Here is an 8,883-nt window from a genome sequence, read left to right as displayed (position 1 = left end):
TCTGAGTTGCATCGTACTAGAGCACCAACAGGCCTCTGTCTCTGTCGCCCAAATTAACAGCAGTAAATGGAATGAAAGCAAATGACAAAAAAGTGTTCCCTGTTCGTAGATCACACAGCTCACTGGTTCTGCAAATTATGTATGAGAGCTACAGAGCGATGTTCTTGCCAGCTACCATGTAAAGATGAAGCCATTCCCTGTGGGTATTTGTACATGCTGGACAATTTAATATTTGCTTAACCCAGTTTTTAATGTGTGGAACAACCACATGTACCTTTTTAACCATCTGAATTTTTAAAACACTCAAGCAAGACAGCTTTAAAAACAAATTTTCTGGTTCACAATTAGTGAGAAGATTGTCTTCATATGAGAAGTTCTTGTTCGGAAAGATACTTATTTTACACTGTCAGCCATTTTGAAATTCTCAAATCATATCCCTGGCTGGACAGAACATAGAATAGGTCTTTGTCCTCTTGAGTAATGATGTAGCAATGTCAGGCACGGGCATAAAAATTGAGGTGCATCTGTGATTTATAAAAATGGGGCAAGGGAACAGTTTACGAATTACTTTCTTGTTCATTAAAAAAAACCTTGTCACACTTTAAACACTAAAATCTTAATTGTAGCCTACCTTTTTGTTGGCTGAAGCCTACTTCATCAGAAGCACATGGGGAAATCTCGATTTAGACACACACATACAAAATTCTCAACATGCAACTATGAAAGAGATCTTTCTATAAACCTGAACAAAGCACAGTTTCCAGAAAATTCTGAAATCTGTTTTTAAAAACATACCTGTTGGGGGTGTGGTGATGCCGTGGAGTATGGCAGTCACTTAATCTGTGAGCTCCGTCTCTCCCCTCTCTTAAAGCTCTTCTAAAGACCCAAATCAAGACTTCAGACTGATAAGGAATGGGTAAGAAGTACGGCCCCAAAGCCCTATCTACTAAACTATCTTCAAAATCTGTGCAAAACTTTTTTAACCTGAGAAACAACAAAGCAGAGCGGGGAAATTTTGGCATGGAAACTTCTAAAATGCCTGCCGACCTGTCTTTAGCTAAAGCGATGAACACCTCTTCTGACAGGCAAGACCTTCCTCTCTTACTAGAAAGAATGGAAAAGAGACTTACCAAAAATATTATGCTCTCCATCCAACTGGTCAGAGAACAATTAAATGATATTCAAACCGCGTTGGTTAAAACATCAACCACAGCTGAATCGGCCCTTAATATGGGCATGCTTCTAAAGAATGACGTTCAGGACTTACAAATGCTAGAAACAAACTCTAGGGAATGTATTCTCATCCTCGAGGCTCAAATGTGACAGCTTAATGTGAAAATCCGTGGGATTCCAGAGGGGGAGGAAGAAAACGCAGATTTAATTTGCTTTATAGTGACGTGGCTTGCTTTTCTGTTTCAATTAGAAGACGGGGTAGCACCGGCCATCTTAAAGGCTTACTGTATAGGTCCTGCAACCCATCCAAAATGCAGGGGTCCGAGAGATATATTGGTTCAATTTGCAGATAGCAGAACCAGGCAATGTATATTGAAAGACGTTTCTGACAAAGGCTACCTGCTATATAAAGACTGCCAAATACAAGTCTACCCTGATGTGCCCACCTTCAACAAGCTAATTGTCACGATTGTGCTGGCGGGCTAGGCAGGGCATGGAATAGTCCAAAACACAGTCCGAGGTCAGGGCACCTGGTAAGAGTAACATGATCAGAGTCCAAAATACCAAGTCAAAACACAGTCTAGGGTTACCGGAGATTGCAAGCAGAGTTCAGAAGCTGAAAGCCGTCCGTCAAAAGTCAGGATACACAGTCCATAGTCAGGGAGCCAGAGAAACAATGTCATGCAAGCCAAAGTCAGGAGCCGGGAAGTCAGAATGAAAACCAGGAGACAGGAACGCAGGATCCGCGGTGCAGCGATTCGTCTATGCGATTAGTTGCCAGCACGAGTTGGGGATCTGAGAGAGCTGCCTAAAAAGCCCATTCCACTTGTTAGCCAATTACCGCCCACTAACAGGGTTGATGTTTGGTTTACAAAATTTATTTGTGTCGGGCTGCACTGCGGGCATGACACCAATATCCCGCCTTCAACAATCTACAGATGGCTGGCGTCAGGAGGATTGCAGGTGACACACCGGGGAGCAACTCTGCAAGTGACTGACAAGGACACAGGAATGGAACTCCTAGAAGCCCTATGGACACTAGTGGACGCCCTATAAAACAGCACCATGAATCGATGGTCTCTCCTGAAAGAAATAGTAAAGTTTCCCCCCGTGACTCTTCCTCTCAGATAACAGCAATGGGCAATTTAACACCTCAAGCCGGCAGAATGTCTTAAGGAGCCGTAACTCAAGATTGTTACAAAACCTTTGGTGATCTTGTTTATTAGGCCAATGTTTTATATGAAATTGTATTCTAATGGGTCTTACTAAAATATTTTGTGTAACTGAGGGGAGGGGGGGTTACAGTTTAGCTCCTGTGTGTTGAGACCGCTTTAGGGTCCTCGCCCTTTAAGGAGTGGGGTAGTTTTTTTCCAAAGCCGGTCCACAGTTAGTTAATAGGCGCTCACAGAACATTAAGCAATTTACCGTATTCTATATAGTATATACGCACGTTTGCTTTTTAAATTGTTTGCACTGGTATATTTTTTAGATAAAAATGTAAGGTTTTAAGACTTTCTCATAGGTATACCATAATAAGCTCTCCTTTTAAAGGGAAAAGGAAGCAAAATAGGAGGAGACTGAACCTTTGAACCGCTGATATTCTAAGTGACTTTATTTATACAATTTATTCTCTTTAAGAACAATTAAATAGTCCTCCTGATAATGTGACTATCTTGAGAACAGTTATAAATCAATCTTTTATCAGACAATATATCAGTTGTTCATACCTGATTGTTTTTTATATCTCCTAAGTTGTTAATCATCTTTACCTAATTAATTTACGCTGATAATAAATTTTATTCCCTTCTAAGAGTGGTACCAGTGTTAGAGCTTTCTACTGCTCCTATTTTTATATACTTGATCTGTGATTTTTATACAGTTAATTTTTATGCAAAATCAATTTCATACACAATAAGTTAAACACACTTCATTTACTTTAGATATAAGCCAATCAATTGTACAGCTGATTTATTAATTTAATTTATTGCACTTAAGCTATTGCGCTCTTGTTAATTATATTGCACAGTTCCCACAACACTACACAACACTTAGTAGTGAAAGCTTCATACTAAGGCAAACACTTCACAGACAGGCAGACTAATGAAGCCAACCTATATTCTTATATCTTTTTATTTAGCCTTATACCAACGCATAGGCTTATAGCTGTTATTCATGACACAATGTCTTTGCTAAAAATCTGTTCGATCAACATAAGAGGAATGAACAACGTGGTCAAGAAAAAGGGTAGCGCAATACATAAAACACATCTCCCCAGCAATCCTGTTTCTACAAGAAACACATCTACGTTCTGTATCTCACCCAATTTTGAAATCTACTATGATCCCCCAACAATATATGGCACCAGGATCATCGAGGTCAGGAGAGTCAACTTTGTGCTGAAAGAAAAACTGGTTGACCCCATGGGCAGATTTAACTTTCTCAAAGGTTTTTTGAAGGGAAACTATGGTCCTTCGCATCCATTTATGCCCCAAACGATGAACAGATCTTCTTCCTAAATACACACTCTCTAAACTTCAAACCTTTCAGGAGGGGCATTTGATCATAGGAGGAGACTTTAATTTTATTGCGGACACTGTCCTAGATTGCTCACACATCAAGCCTGAGAGAAAACATCAGCAGCAGTCCACCACAAGATGGGCCAAATTATTCAAATAGTTTAACCGTATTGACACCTGGAGAACGAAACATCCTGTAGATCGTGCTTACTCCTACTTCTCAGCGAGGCACAATATTTTCACTCAAATCGATTTCATTTTGATTTCTTCTTCACTACTACCACACCTATAATCAGCTAACATCAGCCCCAGGCATCTGTCAGACCACGCCTGGCTGGATTGCCACATCCAAGATTTTACAGAAGAAACAACAGACAGACAGTGGTCCCTGGACACCTCCATTTTATTGCATGTTTCAATTACAGAGAAATTGAAGAAAGACATTCAAAATTTCCTGGAGATACATAAGAACACTAAAACGGACCCTGCTATTCAGTGGGATGCATTGAAAGCCGTCATGAGAGCCTCCATCATTTCAGCAGCTGCACACCTGAAAAGAGAAACACAGAAGTTGCAACTGGATATCTTGGACTGCATTGCTACCTTGGAACAGTATCATAAAAGAACTGGAAAGAAGTCGAAATATCTCAAGCTCCAAGAGGAACGGAAAGTCCTTGACTCACTAGAAATCAAATCTGTCCAACGTAACTTGCTGATACTAAAGCAAAAATTCTGGCACAAATCAGCAAAAAACCTGCAATTGTTGGCATGGAGGGTGAAGGATAAAAAAAGGAAGACAATTATTGGCTTGATCAAATCCTCAGGGGGAGAAAACCACACCACCTCGAGGGCTATTGCGAATACCTTCGCCGAATTTTATGAATAACTATACCCATCTTCCTCCCCGAAAATGGAGGATATAGAAGAAGAAGAAGAAGAAGAAGAAGAAGAAGAAGAAGAAGAAGAAGAAGAAGAAGAAGAAGAGATTGGATTTATACCCTGCCCTTCACTACCCAAAGGTGTCTCAGAGTGGCTTACAAACTCCTTTCCCTTCCCCTCCCCACAACAGACACCCTGTCAGGTAGGTGGGGCTGAGAGAACTCTTGACAGAAACTGCTCTTTTTCAAAAACTGCTCTTATCAGAGCTATGGCTTGCCCAAGGTCATCCAGCCAGGTGCAAGTGGAGGAGTGGAGAATCAAACCCAGTTCTCCAGATTAGAGTCTGCGCACTTAACCACTACACCAAACTGGCTCTGGATTTGCTTACACCACTGAAATCTCTATCGCAAGCACAAGCTTCTATGTTGGATAGCCCAATAACATGCCAGGAAGTGGAGGACGCAATCAAACAGACAAAAACAAACTAGGCTCCCGGAATTGACGGCCTACCGGCTGAATTTTATAAAGCTTTTTGTTCTTCTCTAATAGATCCTCTTCTCGCTCTTTACAATGTGGCTCTGCAAGGAGGCAGCTTACCACCATCCTGGTCAGACTCATCGATAACAGTCCTACCTAAGAAAAATAAGGATCCAATGGACCCAGCTTCATATTGCCCCATAGCACTAATCAACAATGATGCCAAATTGTTCTCAATGATACTGGCGAATCGTCTTAAGGCTGTAGCCCCAGAACTTATAAACACAGATCAAACGGGGTTTATCCCCATCAGACAAAAAACAGACAACATATGAAGGTCCCTCAATATAATCTTGCATGGAAAGCAATCTAGGACGGAATCTTTGATCTTGGCCTTGGACTTCAAGGCCTTTGATTCCATAGATATCTCATATCTGATGGTGATTTTAGAATGTGTGGGGTTTGGCTCAATGTTCCTTCTAAGCTATGGAGTCTGGTGAGCAAAAATTCTACTTTGTGTGCTACTGGCATTCAAGTTGTGGGCGAGCAATTTGGCTGCTGCATACATTAGTCTGCTCTGGAGCCATCCCTTCCTGAGCTGAGACAAAAATGTGTGAGCTGGAGGCTAAAAAACTGTGAGCCAGCTCACACTAACTCAGCTTAGAGGGAACACTGGTTTGGCTACAACTTTCTACAGGCCTTAAGAACACTCTATTGGAATCCCAGATCCAGAGTGAGAGTCAATGGTCTAAATTCTAATTTCTTTTCCCCTTCCCAGAGAACAAGGCAAGGCTGCCCGCTCTTGCCACTTATTTTTGCCCTTGCTATAGAGCCTCTGGTGGAAGACTTGAGCAGAAACAAAACCTTTAAAGGGATCAACATAGCTGACAAAAAGCATAAAATGACAATGTATGCGGACAACATGGCCCTGTATGTCTGTGATCCGCTGCACTCTCTACCAGTCATAGCTGACACCATATCTAGATTTGGTTTGTTTTGGGTTTACATCTAAACACAAGTAAATCAGAAGTATACCCCATTATGCTTTCCAAGAAGGTCAAACTTGAGATACAACGTAATTTCAGCTACAAATGGATCACCTCTGAATGGAGACACCTTGGGATCCAGATACCCCTCAACTTGAACAAGCTGTTGGACTGTAACTTTCACAAAATGCATAAAGAAATTCAAGGGAAAATCCGGGATTGGAATAAAAACCAGCTCTCATTAGCAGACCGATTACAACTGATTCAACGCTTTATTTTTCCATGTTTCCTGTACTTGTTCCGTGCAATACCCATTTTCGTTGAGGAGAATGAACTCAACAAGTGGCAACGCACGTTGACCAATTTTCTGTGGAACTCGACTAAATCCAGGGTGAACCATCGTCATCTAACCAGACCAGTCTACATGGGTGGGCTTGGAGTACCTTCCCTCCATCTTTATTACCATGCAACTGCTCTTTCAAATGTAGTAAAGATACTTCAGCAAACACAATCTACAAGCTGGATTCATATTGAAAAATCATTTGCACACCCATTCTCCCTTCAAGAAACTGTATGGATGTCCGTGGCTAAAAGACCCAAGTCCATAACTCAGAACACCTTCTTGGATTCGACATTAAGAATTTGGAATTTACACAGACAGGCACTGGCCCCAAAGATTTCTCCTCTGTCCACTTACACCCATCAACCGTGATTCCCACCGGGTATGGAACAGGGTGCCTTTTTGAAGTGGACCTCCGCTGGTTTCTGTAGATTACAAGACCTTGCCCCAAGAGGACATCTCCATCCCAGAGATCACTTTGAAAATCAAATCCATTCTAAAGTATCGTGGCTAAAATTTTACCAACTCAAAAGTTTGATTGATTGGACAACAGATTTGGGATCTTTCTCCAGACCCAAAACTAAATTAGATCACATTTTGAATTAACTTCCTGCCCACTCAAAAGGACTGCTCTCACTCCTTTACAAAACCCTGCTGGAAAACGGAAAAGAAAAAATAATGGCAAATTAAATCGCCTGGCATAAGGATCTTCAAAGAGAACTAACCACTCAACAATGGATGGATATATGGGACTCACAGGCCTGCAAATCCAGAGTCTTTTCTATTCGGCTACAGTTCTTTAAACTGCACATGAGGTAGTATCTTTCTCCTGCAAGATTGCAACATATGCACTCCACCTATAGCCATCTCTGCTGGAAAGGGTGCGGGGAAGTTAGTGATTTTTACCACTGTTGGTGGTCTTGCCCAGTGATACATTCTTTGTGGAGACAAGTAGTCGATGAAATCACTAAAATCACATCTCAACAACTCCCACTGGACACAGCTACAATACTACTGCACCTAGTTGACAAGTAAGGAAACAGGCATCTCAAATCTTACCTCTACCCTTCTAGCAACGGCCAGACTGACAGTGGCAGCTTCGTAGAAATCCCCCAACCCCCCGGATATGCAAATGTGGAGAAATAAATGCCGGGAACACTTTGTAATGGACAGGATTGCTGAGACGTATGATGAACGCCATTGCAAAAAAGTAAATACAAACTCCACATTTGTCAGAACATGGTTCCCACTAATACAATACTTGGTAGAAAATGACATCATACCTTCTAATCCTAATTATATGGAATGGCTTCGTTTCTAATGTTTTATCTTCCTAAGTCTGAGCTTTCAGTTCACTCACTCAGGATGTTAACATATAAGGGAACACAGCTGCTTGATTTCATTGATACCAATGCACGGTTTACTGTATTTTTTATTATTACTTTACTGTATTTTGATATGATGAAAGTTTGCATTCACATTCACTGTTTAAACTGTTCAAGAGATATTCAATAAAAAGTTTTTAAAAACATACATGTTAAAAAACCCAAACTAATAGAAGCAACACCTGTAGCTTTGAGAAACGAATGCCCTCAGTGGTGGTTGGTAGGAAACCACAACAATTTTGCCAGCCTTTGAGCCTTAGTTTCCATCAGCAAAAGGTAGGAGAAGGGGCAGAGCCCTTTCCAGGACTGTTTTAGCCTCTGAGGGGACTAACTGAGGCTATACCCATCAGTAACCACCAGGTGACTTGCAAGCACCCAACTTACATGACTCACCCAGGCAGGAGTGTAGCCAGAAAACTTTGGTTGGTGGAGCATTGAGAAGTCCTGTAGGGCGAGAGGGGGGGATCGGGGGGGGGGAGATCCCATCAGAAGACAGACGAAGAAGAGAAGGGTCTTTCCTTACCTTACAGGGTGCATACTAGCCGAGTATTAATTCCATCGGCCGGTTGGCTCTCTTTCTCCCCAGCCAGACAACAGGGCAGCAAGTAAGCAGATGAGGCAGGCAGCACATGTCCAGTTCACATGACTGCAGTGAGACCTGCCTGTCTCATCTACCTGCTCACTTGGCCAGGGAGAGGGAGAGCCAATGGACTGGTGCAATTAATACTCGGCGAATATGCACTCCATGTTACAATAGCAGCAGGCCCCACCAATCTGTCTTTCCTTCTCCTGTAGTGGCTGAGACAAACAAGTTCAGCTGGTAGGTAAGGGCCGGGGTAGCGGGAGTCGTGGGGTGTGGGCTATGAGTGATGGGGCACGTGCCCCTAAGTGCCTCACCATGGCTAAGTGCCCCTAAGTGGCTCACCATACCTGCACCCACGTGTGACTGCTTGCTACTGTTCAACAGGATCCACCCCAGGAAAGCCAGTGTGGTGGTGGTGGTGTGTGTGTGTGTATGTTATATTGCTGTTCTGTTCACTTGAAGGGGGGGCATCAGCTATGCAATTTGGGAGCATGATTGCATGAATTACATTCCCAATGTGTATGGCCAACAGGCTTTCTCTTTC

This window comes from Gekko japonicus, unplaced genomic scaffold (genome assembly GCF_001447785.1).
Source record: "Gekko japonicus isolate JY-2015 unplaced genomic scaffold, Gekko_japonicus_V1.1 scaffold1043, whole genome shotgun sequence".
NCBI classification, from domain to species: domain Eukaryota; kingdom Metazoa; phylum Chordata; class Lepidosauria; order Squamata; family Gekkonidae; genus Gekko; species Gekko japonicus.
This window is presented reverse-complemented; position numbering follows the sequence as displayed.